This window comes from Scyliorhinus canicula, chromosome 17, assembly GCF_902713615.1.
Source record: "Scyliorhinus canicula chromosome 17, sScyCan1.1, whole genome shotgun sequence".
Taxonomy (NCBI): Eukaryota; Metazoa; Chordata; class Chondrichthyes; order Carcharhiniformes; family Scyliorhinidae; genus Scyliorhinus; species Scyliorhinus canicula.
In genome coordinates, this window is record NC_052162.1 from 117,755,966 (window position 1) to 117,771,815 (window position 15,850).

Genomic DNA, 15,850 nt, shown 5'->3' on the forward strand with positions numbered 1-15,850 from the left:
TCTAAAAATAAATTACCTTTATTTGAGCGGCACAATGGCATAGTAGTTAGCACTGTTGCCTCACAGCACCAGGGACCCATGTTCAATTCTGGCCTTGGTCACTGTCTGTGTGGGGTTTGTCTGTTCTCCCCGTGTCTATGGGTTTCCACTGAGTGCTCTGGTTTCCTCCCGCAGTCCTAAGATTGGGGGGATTGGCCCTGATAAATTGCCCCTCAGTGTCCAGGGATGTGCAGGTTAGATTATGGGGTTACGGGTGAGTGGATATGGGTAGAGTGCTCTTTTGAAGGGTTGGTGCCGACTCGATGGGCTGAATGGCCTCCTTCTGCACTCAAGGGATTCTATATCTATTTCTATAACACCTTTCATGACCACACAATCTCCTAAAGCTTTTTACAGCCTTTGAAATACTTTTGAAGTGTAGTCACTGTTGTAATGTTGGAAATTCTGAGTCTGCCTCATTATTATTTCTTTTTTAAAATCAATCACTCGTCATCTTCATTGTTATAAGTAACAAGGTTAAGGAAGCCAAGTTAAACTCTGAAACCTGACTGGACCTGTATTTTAAAAATTAATTCTGTATAAACCAAACTGTTTGTCAAAACTGATGAATAAGTTGAAATTATTTAAAGTAACAAATTGTTCCAGAATTTTGTAAAGCTACAGGGTACCATATCCTGCCAAAGTCTGGCTCAAATCTAAGACTCATTATTCAATCCAATCAAAGTTAGTAAGAAAGGAAGTGATTGTCTTCCATAAAAGTCTTTTTTAACCAGTGGATATTGTATTAACCAAATGTATTAATTAAAGATTACTGTATTAATTAGCTGCCAGTCAGTAACAGATGACTGATTAAGTAATGAGCCTTAATTGAGTGACAATTAAATAATCAATAATGAATCAGTAGTTATAATAAGAGACTGAGTTTTATTTGCTATAAAAATGTAAAAGCTTAATTGCTGTGTCTGTAAAGAATGCAGCGAGGATTGTTGCTCGTTCTACTGTTAGTGTGATTAACACGCCTCCAATAAAGGACATGTGCTTCACACTGGTTTGGCTCTGTATCTGTATCTATGCTCTGGAGTCGCCAGGTGCCGTAAGAGACACCATCACAAGTTATCAAGGTCAAGTTCAAAGCAATAAATCTAAACACCGATCAGTAAGTCCAAACAATTAGTGTTTATTATAACAAATATAATAAATACTCATGCACACGCTAAAAGACTAATACTTATTCCTACTATTAAACAACTAAATACTTATCTAGAAAGGAACAGGCAAGGTCAGGGGGGCAAGGCCTTCGTCCCGTTCTTGGTCTGCAACTTCTGGTTATTAAAGTCGGCAAGAGTATAAGCAATGCCTGGGTCACGTAGCGATCGTTGTTTTGGCACTTACTGATAGATGGCTGATGCTCAACGGCCGGTGATGAAAGACAGGATCTGGAGGCTGGAGTCGGAGGCTGGAGTCAGGATGCAACAGCCTAGGCCGGAGTCAGAAAGCAACAGACCGAATCATGTGTGGGACCTTCTTTTTATAGGTCCCAGGAGGTCCAGGCCCCCTTGGGGCGGTTCCCTCATCGATTGGGTCTTTCCCGATCGATACGTTTTGAACTCCCCTATCCTGGGGTCGTTTCTCGATGGCTGGGGCGGTTCCTAGGGGTCATGGTTCTGGTTTCTCTGGCACCATCCTGGCTGGGTAGCTATAGAAAAGTATCGATTGATACTTAAAATGTTTCTATTGTATCTGGGACTGGGCCGGTATCACCTCAGTAGTATGCAGATCGCTTTCCTATTTGCACCTTTGGCTGGGTTTCTGCAACTGCCTTGAAACCGGTTTTGTACGTGCTAAATGCTAAATGCTTCTGCAAGCTGTGTGTCCTTACTATGGCTGTTTTTCCCTGTATTCCTTGCGGTTCTCCATTTTGTATACTGGTGTCCATTTTAGAGGGCTACATTCCCTCCTTGTGATCCTCACGAGAAATTGTGAAGGATCACCTATGTATGGTTCTTCTATGTTACTTCGATTTCCTTTGGGTTCCTTTTTGGGTTCCCTGACCTTAGCAAGTTCCTGGGCGTCTACTCTGTCCTTAACTATGGCAAGAAAATTTTAACTCACATTTTCTACTTGGCGCTATGTCAAAGGGGACATGCATTACCAATATTCGGGAACCTCTACCTATCACAATTCCTACTCTCATCTTACTTTAAACATTTCATCACAGTCTAAAGTCTTATCCATTCACACCACATTACATGTCGCTTTCTGACTCGGCAGTCGAGTTCAGAACCATATAATACATCAGTGTCTCATTTTTATTTACATATCGCTTTATTCATTTCCTATGCATCCAAGGGGTTGGGGGGATTGGTGAAAACCGAAAATAGGGGATTGAACTCCGTAAATGGTTGAGGGGCAGGAACGGGAGGCTCTCCTTTTCCATTTCCTCAACCTGAGGGTCTGTACTATGATGCAGAGAATTGCAATCACCAACAGTGATTCAATCACATACGACATTGAGTACCAGGTCATGAATTTCGTGCACCAGGTCTGAACCTCACTGATCAGTGCTGAGCACGGAGAAGTCGGTGTGTGGGAAACATTAACGGCGGGGGTCATGGGGGAAACATGGTTTGCTTCTACATGCAAAAATCCAACAACATTTAATAGTAATAGGTAGGCTTCCATCATGGTCTTCTTTGTTCTCTTCCTTCTCTTCCTTTGTATGGCCGATCCTTGCCGTGAACCCTCCTTCGACTGTTCGAAAGCTATGGGATCAAGCACAGTATCTGTCAATACACAGTTTAATATCTGTACTGTTAGTGTATCTGTCCTCTCATTCCAATTGACCATTAAATGAATGGCCAAGTCACACCCTGTGACTCCCCTCATTTTTTTTTCAAATGCGAATTTAGGAGCAGATATACACCTAACAACTTTTCTACTGCGAGCCGTCTCGCAGGCTTTGCAATTTACCATCCGAATGTTCCTGGATGTAAATAGCATGTGGGATGGCTGCCGAAGGGCTACCTAAAGAAAAATGAAACCAAATTTTGAACGAAAAGGTCGAATGAGTTGCGTATGGGCCGCTACGGGTAAGATTTGTATGGGATCCCCGGGTAAGGCGTGCTGTGCCGTACCCGAGCTTGGCTGACCAAAGGGGTTCTCAAACAGGGCGGGTCCTCAATGCCGTTTCTCCACTGCCTGAGCAACCTGAAATGAACGGGTATGAATGTATTCATCGTGGGATTGCAGCCTCTATTCACAGAAAAGAGGGGCACCTGAAAAACAAGGGAGGAGCCAAGATGTTCCAACATCTGAAAACAGATTACAAGTCGTGAACTTTGTCGGTTCACCAGAGGATACTTAACTGAAGTTCTCAGAGGTATCTGCGGACAAGCTAACGTGTGTGCGAGGCGGTCACAAGCTTTTCAGCTGAAAAGACTGTGATCTGATCTCCAATCAAACCCTTAACATATCAACAACAAACAAACACAAACAAACAAAACATACGTGCAGGTTCCATCAGTGGTGGCGTGGGGCTGTGAAAAGCTGTTTAAATTTAAACACTGAACATTTAACAAACACATACAAACAAACATGCAACGAATATCGTACAGGTTCCATCAGAACAAAGGATACTGTAAATCACATTTGGCTTGGGGTGTAACTAGCATATGGAGTCAGTGCAGTGTGACCGAAGAAGAAAGGAAGGAGAGAAACAAAAATGAAGTGGCATTGCTGAGGTATCCCTGCCATGAGAAGTGGTGGGTAAGCGCTCATAATTTGCATGGGGCAGCTGGGACCTTGTAGCTGCTGTGGGTGGTGCTCTTTTACATATCTGGGGGCGGGTCTAGCTGGTGCTGGGGGTCTCCTGCAATCTTGGGCGAAGTGTCCTAGCTGCCTACAGTTGTAACATGACCCCTGAGGCACATAAGGCGGAGCAGGCACTCTGGTGCATTGTTCCCTTGTGTATTGTTCCCTGAGAGGGGGGTCTGGGCTGTTGGTTTCGTTGCTGCTACGGGGGGCATTGGTGGGCTGATTCTGTTGCTGTTTCGGGGGGGGCTTGACATTCTCGAGCGTAATGTCCTAACTGTCCACAGTTAAAACATTCCTGTGACTTGGTCTGCTGTGGGCTGTCCCTTCCCTCATTTACACATGCGGGGTTTTGATGTGTTTTAACTGGATTCATGTCTGCATCTGCCTGCTCTTCTTCGGGATTTATAAATGCTATTTTATTGTGGACGGATTGCTGCCAAACGCAGGGACAATCTTTTCAAGACCCATTTTTCATTATGGGCCTCTTCTGAGGGGTCGTAACTATTGCAAGCACTCTGTCCTGCATCTGTGGCATGGGAGATTATGGTGCGGGTCCATTTAACCATGTTGTCACGGTTTAAATGTGCTCGGTTTAATTCGCCAAAACCTGCAGTGAAATGGATCCACAGCCTTCCTGCGAATGCTGTGGGGTGCTCTGTCCTCTTTTGCCTACATCTATTTAGGCCTTCGACTGGGTCTCCTCTGTTATACCCAATCACATCTAAAATGGATGTATGCATCTCTTCGAGGGTGCCTCCTCCAACGTTCTGTGGGTCGGGGAGGGCTGCTACTACGGATGGGTCTAAGCTCAGAACCGTGAGCTTAACCTGCTCTCTCTCGTCCAGGCCGTACATGGTAGCCTGCTGTTTAACATTTGCGAAAAATTGGTGGGGGTCTGCGGTGGGGAGAAACGGAGTGGTTTTCTCACACGCGTCCCTGAGTTGCGTTACAGTTAAGGGGGTGGTGTAGGTGATCTCGGGTGCGCCGTCTGTGGTTGCCTTTCTTTGGGTGGTGACTGGGTTCATAGGTAAATATAGACCGGAACACTGGGGATAACTCCCCTGCTCTTTTTCAAAATAGTGGCTGTGGGAACGTTTACACCCACCTGAGAGGGGCAGACAGGGCCTCAGTTTAACATCTTATTTGAAAGAAGGCTGTTCTGACAGTGCAGCACTCCCTCAATGCTGGGACCAGGAATGTTGGACGTGATTCTTGTCCTCGGATCCCTGGACTGGGATTTGAATCCACAACCTTCTGACCCAAAGGTGAGAGAACTGCCCACTGAGCCACGGCTGACACTATCGACAATGCAAAGTTTGAAAGGGAAAGTTACCTGTTAAAACTCCCACCCTTTGTCTTCCCTCTCACGCACTTTCCCTAAAGTACATCAATGTAACATGAAAAGGGGTGGCACAGTAATAATAGAAACCCCAGTATAAATAACATGGATTTGGTCGACAAATGTTGAAGTGTCAGTTTCGAGCCACAAGTTTTGGCTTCCCATTTGAGCCTCGGGCACCTTTCTGTCTCTGTTGCTCGTCTCAATGACAGCCAGGAGACAGAACTGGGGGCTGAATTTAGCTGAGAATAACGAGGCCTGTGCCCCAGTTGGGAAACTGCCATGGGCGTCGCACTAATAGAGAGACAGGAAGGTGCTGGAGGACTGACTGGGAAATGGGTTCCAACCAATTGTTATATCGGTCACTCAGAGCTAAAGAGAAACCCGTCTCTTTAAATACATATACAGGGAAGAGGCTGCAATGAAATGTGTCCCTTTAACCTGCACAAAAGCAGGAGGTTCAGATTCACATGGTGCGGGAAGAGAACATTTGGCCCATCATGCCCCTGCTATCTCTTTGGAAGGACTCACTGATTCATCCAACTGCTCTGCTCTTTCCCCACAGCCCTGCAAATTCTTACCTTTCACATGTTTACCCTTTGGAAAGATACTACTGAATCAGCTTTCAGGCAGATCAGAACAGCTCGCTGTGTCAAAAAATAAAATTTCATCTACCCGACTGGCTCCTTTGCCAATTACCTTGGAGCAGTCATTTTCAAATCCAGCGGCACGACCTGTGAGTGGGTCCTGGGCGGGTATCGGGAGGGTTGTGCCGTGGCGTTCCGGATCACGGCAATTGGTGCTCAACGATGCAACCGGCTTTTAGAATGCCGGCTGTTCCCTGCGTAGGTGCCCCTCAGCAGTGTGCAGGCCCGGAGCCCAGCGGGGTAGAACCCGGCCTCCTGATGTCAGTGCGCTGACCCAGGAGCAGAATTTCATTTTAAATTGCTGGTGTCTTCTGTCTCGCATGGTGGCAGACAGCAGGCCACACTGACATCACGTGCTCTGGGCGCACGAGAGTGATTCCTCCATTTTGAGCTCCAGGGCCTCTGGTGAACAATCCATGAAGAAGAAGCTGTGAACAGGAACAAAGCAGCATAAAGATGATTACTTGAGGTATGCGTTATTTATTGTCCCACTGCAAATCAGGATTCAAAGTGTGTTATATGCAGGGAAGCACTGGGAAATGAAAGTTTAAAACCCTCAAAACTTCAAAGACATTTGAATTCGAAACATGGCGAGTTTGAGGGTAAATGTCTTCATTTTTTCAATGGATGCAGTGAGATCTTAAATAATCTGCTGAAGTCATTATCAGGAACGAAACATTGAATAACAAAGCGAGTGAGATCGTGAGGACCGAGCAGGCTCACCTGTCACATTAAAGGTCAGTGAAAATGCTGGGTCGCGAAGGTCAGCCATTGAGAGTAACATAGGTCAGCCGATGTGGCTCGCAAAGATCGGCTAACGTGGATTCCAAATTTCGGCCGATGTGGGTCGCGAAGATCAACCGGTTGGCAAAAATGGGTACTAAGTAAAACTGTTTGAAAAACACTGCCTTAGAGGGACTCACTTTTTTGTTAAAGAGCTTGTCAACCCCTCTTACCCGCTATCCTTAATGTGCATCAGTCTAATCAAGAAACGTCAACACAAATCAAATATTTTTCCTGATAAAAGTTTATTAATGAAACCGAACATGGTTACAAAAAGCAGAAAATGAGTTGAGACTCAAAGACAGCCAGACTAAAAGGATATTTACAATGTTCTGGACCCAAATGGTTTCTCTTTGGCTCCTCTGTACCCTGTTCCTGTGACTCCCCATTGTGGGTGGAGGGCACATTCAGCCTGTTTAGAGATCGATGAGTATGGAAGCTCTCTGTGTTTAGGTTTGGTGATGTCAGTACATTGTAGTCACTAAAAAGAGTGGTGATTCCATGGAGAATAGTTGGAGTCAGCCACTTTATCATAATTGGCTGTTAGACTTCACCTCATTAACACATTTGTGTAATTAATCATTTGTACTGTACATAAGCTCGGTGATGAAATATCTTCAATAGCATCTCCCTTTAAGTGTCAGATACTCTAACGTAGCTTTAGACTTGGATAACATGTCTCGGGGCCACTGGCGTTCTCGATGCACTTTCCAGCCAATGATGTACTTTCTGAAGTGTAGTCACTGTTGTGTTGGAAACGTGGCAGCAAATTTTGGCAAAACAAGATAGGAACATAGGAACAGGAGTATGCCATTCAGCTCTTTGAACTTGCCGCCCAATTCTATAAGATCATTGCTAATCTGGGTGAGATCTCAACTCCACTTTCCTGTCTCACCCCCATAACCCTTGTCTCCTTTGTAAATAATCTGTCTAACTCTGCCTTGAATATATTCAATGACCCAGCCCCACTGTTCTCTGATGAAGAGAATTCCACAGACTTAACACCCTCCGTGAGAAACACATTCTCCTCAATCACCTTCTGAATGGTGGATCTCATATCAGTAAACTATGTCCCCTGGTTCCAGTCTTTCTCATATTTGGAAACATCCACCTAATTTCCACCCTATTGAACCACCTGAGGATTGTAAATGTTTCTATAACATTACCTCTCCTTCCTCTGAACTCCAGTGGTTCCGGACCTAACATGTTCCACCTTTCTGCATAAGAGAAGCCCTTCATCCTGAGAATGAGTCGAGTGATCCTTCTCTGAACTGCTGTTAACACAATTAAATGTTTGTGTTTTAAACAAAGTGAAGAAATAGTGCACAATATTCCAGATGTGGTCTCACCAAGGCCCTGCACAGCTGTAACTTTTGTTCCCCTTGTGGGAAACACGAATGTTTCAGTTGTTTTCCTAATCACTTAATGTACCTTCATATTAACATTTTGTGATTCCTGCACCAGGACACCCAGATCCCTCTGCAACACTGAGTAATGAAATCACTCTCCATTTAAATAGAATTGTGTTTCTCTATTCTTCTTGCCAAAGTGAACACATTCAAATTTCCCAACATTATATTCCATCTGCAAATTGTTGCCCACTCGCTTAACCTGTCTGTATCTGTGTGTAGTCTTCCTACAACCTATTGACAGTTAACACAATCCCACAAACAGCAAGAGGATAATAATGTTCTGTTTTAGTGATGTTGATTGAGGGATATATATTGACCCACAAATGGCGAACGTGAGCTGGGTTTAGACCATCGTGAGACAGGTTAGTTTTACCCTACTTAACTCCCCAGCTCTTCTTCAAAAGGAATGATGTGGGATATTTTATATTCACCAAAGGAGGAAAATGGAACCACAGTTTCACACATAATTTGAAAGATGGTACCTCCAAAAGAGCAGCACTCCCTCAGCACTGCACTAGAGGGCAGTCGTGGGTTTTGTCCTCAAGGCCTGATTGAGAAATACTGCACAGAACAGGCCCTTAGGCCCATGATGAGATTAAGAACAAATTAATCTACACCCTCTCAATCTACTGTAATCCATGTACCTATCCAACAGCCGCTTCAAGGTCCCTAATGTTTCCGACTCAACTACTTCCAAAGGCAGTACATTCCATGCCCCCACTACTCTCTGGGTAAAGAACCTACCTCTGACATCCCCCCTATATCTTCCACCATTCACCTTAAATTTATATCCTTTGGAACTCAGAGAGGCAGGAGTGTTATCCACTGAGTTCTGACTGACAGTGAAGGTGAAGAAGACTGGGAGGAAACATATGTGGAGCATCAAAACCATCACAGACCAGGTGGACCTTATGGCATGTTTATTTGATGTCCATTCAATGTCATTTCAATCAGTGGAACATTTCCGACGTGGAATTTTTGATTTCACACCAATGGATTTGTTTGGGTGCGATGCTGAAAGTGAACTGTTTTATTGTAAAATAATTTCAGCTGAGAGTCCCTGAATGAATGTGGAGATATCACAAACAGCAGTTCTTAAAGATACACTGATCACCCAGCAATCAGCAGACACAACTGAACTACAAGTAGGACAGGACACAGGGTATGCATTTCAAATGTGGTTAATTTCACCTGAATCCAGAATTTTAAACTCCATCTCAGTTCCAGGAGTCTCTAACATCAGCAAAAATAAGCCCCAACGTTCAGCATCAATAAGGTTTGGGACAGCAACAACAGCTGAATCACTCTTTGTCTCAAACAATAAATCTGTGTCCCCAATCTCTACCTCCTCCCTACTGTTTGTAGCACTACTTCATCCCACTATGCTCCTCCTGCTTTTCCCTCAATTCTCCTTCCCTGAAGGTGCTGACTCTCGGGTTCAGTTTCACTCTCACCTATTCCCTCCCCAATATGTCACCCAGATGTCTAAATCTTTACACCTGAAGTTAACAAACTGTTCTGCAAAGGGAGACGTCACAGTCAAATCCAGTGACTTTGTGTCAGGGTTGGGTCCATCCCGTACCCCCACTTTTCATCCCAGTCCAGGAGTTTGAAGACTGGGCTCCAGATGAGTAATGGCGGCCCCGGCTCCCACAATTCCCCGGACTGGAGAAACGGCTCTATCCGCCGCATGGGTAGCTGGCCCGGGACTGCGCATGTCCAAGGGAGAGGGGCAGCTGCGCATGTGCGGGGAGGAATCAACAACCTGACCTTCCTGCCGATGTGTTGACCAATGGGTAGAATTGAAAGACCGGAAGGACTCTGCTCCTCCAGCCATCAGCGCGCGGGCTTTGTGTGAATGGAAATTGAGTTTCACAGACGGAAACTGCCTCCTGTCTCCAACATCTGTGAGTAAAACACTTTATTTTCTCTCCCTTTCCATTTTTTTTTCTCATTCTGACCTTCAACTGGTGACTTGCAGCAACTGATGGGAAAGGAAGTGAATCCAGGGAGGGTGCAGACTCTCCAAAGTTTGGACCCGGGTTCTGTCCCAGCCCTGGGTCACATTCCGTGTGGAGTTTGCACATTCTCCCGTGTCTGCGTGGGTCTCACCCCCATAAACCCAGAAAGATGTGCAGGATATGTGAATTGACCATGCTGGATTGCCCCATGATTATGAAAATAATAATAATCAGGTCCTCTGAATTTAATTTAAAAAAAACATATATTGTACTGTAGCTACATTATATATTTCCAATCATCTCTTTCCTCGGAGGGTTATTTGTCCCTGGATTTTCTTCCACGGGGATCAGTGGAATTGAATATTTCAAGGATGAGTTCAACCAATTTCCGATTAGAACATAGAACATAGAACGATACAGCGCAGTACAGGCCCTTCGGCCCTCGATGTTGCACCGACATGGAAAAAATCTAAAGGCCATCTAACCTACACTATGCCCTTATCATCCATATGCTTATCCAATAAATTTTTAAATGCCCTCAATGTTGGCATGTTCACTACTGTTGCAGGTAGGGCATTCCACGGCCTCACCACTCTTTGCGTAAAAAACCCACCTCTGACCTCTGTCCTATATCTATTACCCCTCAATTTAAGGCTATGTCCCCTCGTGCTAGCCACCTCCATCCGCGGGAGAAGGCTCTCGCTGTCCACCCTATCTAACCCTCTGATCATTTTGTATGCCTCTATTAAGTCACCTCTTAACCTTCTTCTCTCTAACGAAAACAACCTCAAGTCCATCAGCCTTTCCTCATAAGATTTTCCCTCCATACCAGGCAACATCCTGGTAAATCTCCTCTGCACCCGTTCCAAAGCTTCCACGTCCTTCCTATAATGAGGCGACCAGAACTGTACGCAATACTCCAAATGCGGCCGTATTAGAGTTTTGTACAACTGCAACATGACCTCATGGCTCCGGAACTCAATCCCTCTACCAATAAAGGCCAACACACCATAGGCCTTCTTCACAACCCTATCAACCTGGGTGGCAACTTTCAGGGATCTATGTACATGGACACCGAGATCCCTCTGCTCATCCACACTACCAAGAATTTTACCATTAGCCAAATATTCCGCATTTCTGTTATTCTTTCCAAAGTGAATCACCTCACACTTCTCCACATTAAACTCCATTTGCCACCTCTCAGCCCAGCTCTGCAGCTTATCTATGTCCCTCTGTAATCTGCAACATCCTTCCGCACTGTCTACAACTCCACCGACTTTAGTGTCGTCTGCAAATTTACTCACCCATCCTTCTGCGCCCTCCTCTAGGTCATTTATAAAAATGACAAACAGCAACGGCCCCAGAACAGATCCTTGTGGTACGCCACTCGTAACTGAACTCCATTCTGAACATTTCCCATCAACTACCACTCTCTGTCTTCTTTCAACTAGCCAATTTCTGATCCACATCTCTAAATCACCCTCAATCCCCAGCCTCCGTATTTTCTGCAATAGACGACAGTGGGGAACCTTATCAAACGCTTTACTGAAATCCATATACACCACATCAACTGCTCTACCCTCGTCTACCTGTTCAGTCACCTTCTCAAAGAACTCGATAAGGTTTGTGAGGCATGACCTACCCTTCACAAAACCATGCTGACTGTCCCTAATCATATTATTCCTATCTAGATGATTATAAATCGTATCTTTTATAATCCTCTCCAAGACTTTACCCACCACAGACGTTAGGCTCACCGGCCTATAGTTACCGGGGTTATCTCTACTCCCCTTCTTGAACAAAGGGACCACATTTGCTATCCTCCAGTCCTCTGGCACTATTCCTGTAGCCAATGATGACCTAAAAATCAAAGCCAAAGGCTCAGCAATCTCTTCCCTGGCTTCCCAGAGAATCCTAGGATAAATCCCATCCGGCCCCGGGGACTTATCTATTTTCACCTTGTCCAGAATTGCCAACACTTCTTCCCTACGCACCTCAATGCCATCTATTCTAATAGCCTGGGTCTCAGCATTCTCCTCCACAATATTATCTTTTTCTTGAGTGAATACTGACGAAAAGTATTCATTTAGTATCTCGCTTATCTCCTCAGCCTCCACACACAACTTCCCACCACTGTCCTTGACTGGCCCTACTCTTACCCTAGTCATTCTTTTATTCCTGACATACCTATAGAAAGCTTTTGGGTTTTCCTTGATCCTACCTGCCAAAGACTTCTCATGTCCCCTCCTTGCTCGTCTCAGCTCTCTCTTTAGATCCTTCCTCGCTTCCTTGTAAATATCAAGCGCCCCAACTGAAACTTCACGCCTCATCTTCACATAGGCCTCCTTCTTCCTCTTAACAAGAGATTCCACTTCTTTGGTAAACCACGGTTCCCTCGCTCGACCCCTTCCTCCCTGCCTGACTGGTACGTACTTATCAAGAACATGCAATAGCTGTTCCTTGAACAAGCTCCACATATCCAGTGTGCCCACACCTTGATAAGGAAGTCGAGGGTAATGGGGACTATGCAGCAAAATTAGGAATTTTCTACCCTTGAAAAGTGTGGAGCCTCAGTCATTAACGATTTGCAAGATAGAAATTGATAGGTTTCTAGATATTAAAGATATCACAGATGTGGGGCATAGTGTGGGAAAATGATGCTTATGTAGATCGGCCAATGATCTAATTGAATGAAAGCAAATTACTGTGGATGCTGGAATCTAAAACGAAAGAGAAAATACTGGAACAAGTCTGGCAGCATCTGCAGGGAGAGAAAAGAGCTAATGTTTTGAGTCTGATGACTCTTTGTCAAAGCTAACAGAGAGAAAATGGGACGTATTTATGCTGTGGACTGACAATGAAAATGAAATGAAATTAAATGAAAATCGCTTATTGTCACGAGTAGGCTTCAATGAAGTTCCTGTGAAAAGTCCCTAGTCGCCACATTCTGGCACCTGTCCGGGGAGGGTGGTACGGGAATGGAACCGTGCTGCTGGCCTGCTTGGTCTGCTTTAAAAGCCAGTGATTTAGCCCAGTGAGCTAAACCAGCCCCACATGAAATGATTCATATCCACAGAAACCCCGGGAAACTGGATGCTAATGGCCACATAAAGCAATGGGGAAAGAGTGTGAATGGCAGTCCGCAGAGAGGACAAAGATTCCAGGCTTGGGTGACTGTCTGTGCAGAGTCTGCACATTCTCCCCGTGTCTGCGTGGGTTTCCACCAGGTGCTCTGGTTTCCTCCCACAGTCCAAAAATGTGCCTGTTAGGAGGAAGGAGCAGTGCTCCGAAAGTTAGTGTTTGAAGCAAACATGTTGGACTTTAACCTGCTGTTGTAAGACTTCATATTGTGCTCACCCCAGTCCAATGCCGACATCTCCACATCATGTTAGGTGGATAGGCTACGCTAAATTGTCTTTCGTGTCCAAAAAATAAAGGTTAGGTGGGGTTACTGGGATAGGGTGAAGGTGTGGGCTTAGATAGGGTGCTCATCACAAAGGCCGGTGCAGATTCAATGGGCCAAATGGCCTCCTTCTGCACTGTAAATTCTATGATTACCCCAGGCCCTGCCCATCTGGCCAGACTCTCCCCCTCACCCTCCTTTTGTTACCATCAATCCCCTCACCCCTCCCAGAATCCCCCCCATCCACTTCCTGTTGCAAACATCTCACCCAGTATCGATCCCCTCCCCCACCATTCACACCCCTCCCAGCTCCATTGAAACTTGTTTGACCAGGTTCCAATGACCGCAGCCCCTCCCCACCACACTCCCGTTCACTAGCCAACCTACGTTTCCTCATGTGGCGCCCCCTGCCAGAGCCCCCCTCCTCCCCATCCCCTCCTCAGTAACCCAGCCCCATGTGCCCAAAACCCACCTCCCTGATACCAAGAAACAATACAGAACCGCACGCATAAGGAAAAAAACACAACACATGCACATAAACTGCACCCCCCCCCCCCCCCCCCCCCCCCCCCCCCCGGTTTAAGAGACAGAAACAAATCGCCAATCAAATAGAAAACCTTCAATAAGAGAAGAACACAATCCCCATCCCCACCAACCAAGCCCAAATCCCCCGTTACTCACTCACTCATCCCACTTCCTGACACACCAGCCACTTCATGTTTGACTGCAGGGGCTGGACTCTGCTGAGGGAAATATTCACTCTATCTGAGCCCCTCTGAATTACACACAACTCAATTCAATCTCCCCTCAGCCTCCTCTGTTCCAATGAGAACAACCCCAGCCTCTCCAATCTTTCCTCATAGTTAAAATTCTCCATCCCGGGTAACATCATCATAAATCCCCTCTGCAGCCTCTCTCGTGTGATCACATCCTTCCTGTAATGTGGTGAAAATAACGGTCTGCAGTGCTCTGGCTGTGGTCTAACTGGTGTTTGATCCAGTTCCAGCACAATCTCCCTGTTCTTATATTCTTGGCCCTCGGCTACCAAAGGAAACTATCCCACCTGCCTTCCTAAGCACTGACAGCAGGGACTGAGAGGCAGCTGAGAGAGGCAGCAGAGGGAGACGGAGGCAGCAGAGGGAGACGGAGGCAGCAGAGGGAGACGGAGGCAGCAGAGGGAGACGGAGGCAGCAGAGGGAGACGGAGGCAGCAGAGGGAGACGGAGGCAGCAGAGGGAGACGGAGGCAGCAGAGGGAGACGGAGGCAGCAGAGGGAGACGGAGGCAGCAGAGGGAGACGGAGGCAGCAGAGGGAGACGGAGGCAGCAGAGGGAGAGGGAGGCAGCAGAGGGAGAGGGAGGCAGCAGAGGGAGAGGGAGGCAGCAGAGGGAGAGGGAGGCAGCAGAGGGAGAGGGAGGCAGCAGAGGGAGTGAGAGGCACCAGAGTGAGAGGGGAGCACCAGAGACTGAGAGAGACAGGAGAGAGGAGAGAAAAAAGAGAGAGGTACCCGAGACAGTAACAAAAATAAGTAATGAAATTGAGTTCAGACAGAGATCTGCATGAACTGAACCCTCTTTGTTCACAGACTAACAGAATAATCACTGTACTTGAATCAATGTTATTCACTTTTGGAATTGAATGAATTATGGGTCAGATCAACTCTATCACCCCCAGTATCAGTTACGTCTGTTTAATACAGAACAGGGTTAAACCCAGTGTCCAATATTAGAGGTCTCTGTGGCTGTTGGATGCCTGGTTTCACTGTACAGCTGACAAGCCCACAGCTTCAGTGAACCCGTCCACCCAGGGTCTGTTTCTAAACCCTCATCACAATATATTACCTGGTTAGCTATTTATATATGGTCATCATGGTCAGACAGCTCACACAAAGCTCAACCAGAAACTATGGTTCTTCTTTCTACTGAATCCAGCTCCTACAAAGAGTGACGGCATCTCCAGCCCTCAGCTCTGTTGCTGGGCTGTCATTGACATGAGCAATAGAGAGACAGAAGTTGCCTGAGGCTCAATGGGAAGTTGAAACTTGTAGCTCTAAATCAACTGTGTAAGATTTCTGAAAAGATCAGTAACTTTAAAAGATAAATTCTAAACCCAGTGAACAAGTTAGAGTCATAAGGAAAAGACTTCAGGTTTTATGACTTTTACGGCAAGAAACGAGAAGCAACAATGCCTAAACACTATTTTTATTAGGAATGTATCTCTTAAACTGTAAATAGACTTTGTCCTTTTACTTTTTTTTGAATTTTAGAGTACCCAATTTATTTTAAGGGGTAATTTAGCATTGCCAATTCACCTATCCTGCGCATCTTTGGGTTGTGTGGGTGAAACCCACGCAAACACGGGGCAAATGTGCAAACTCCACACGGACAGTGACCCAGAGCCGGATCGAACCTGGGACCTCGGCGCCGTGAGGCAGCAGCACTAACCACCATGCTGCCACTTTGCCCTTTTACTTTAATATGGTAATGCCGGCGTT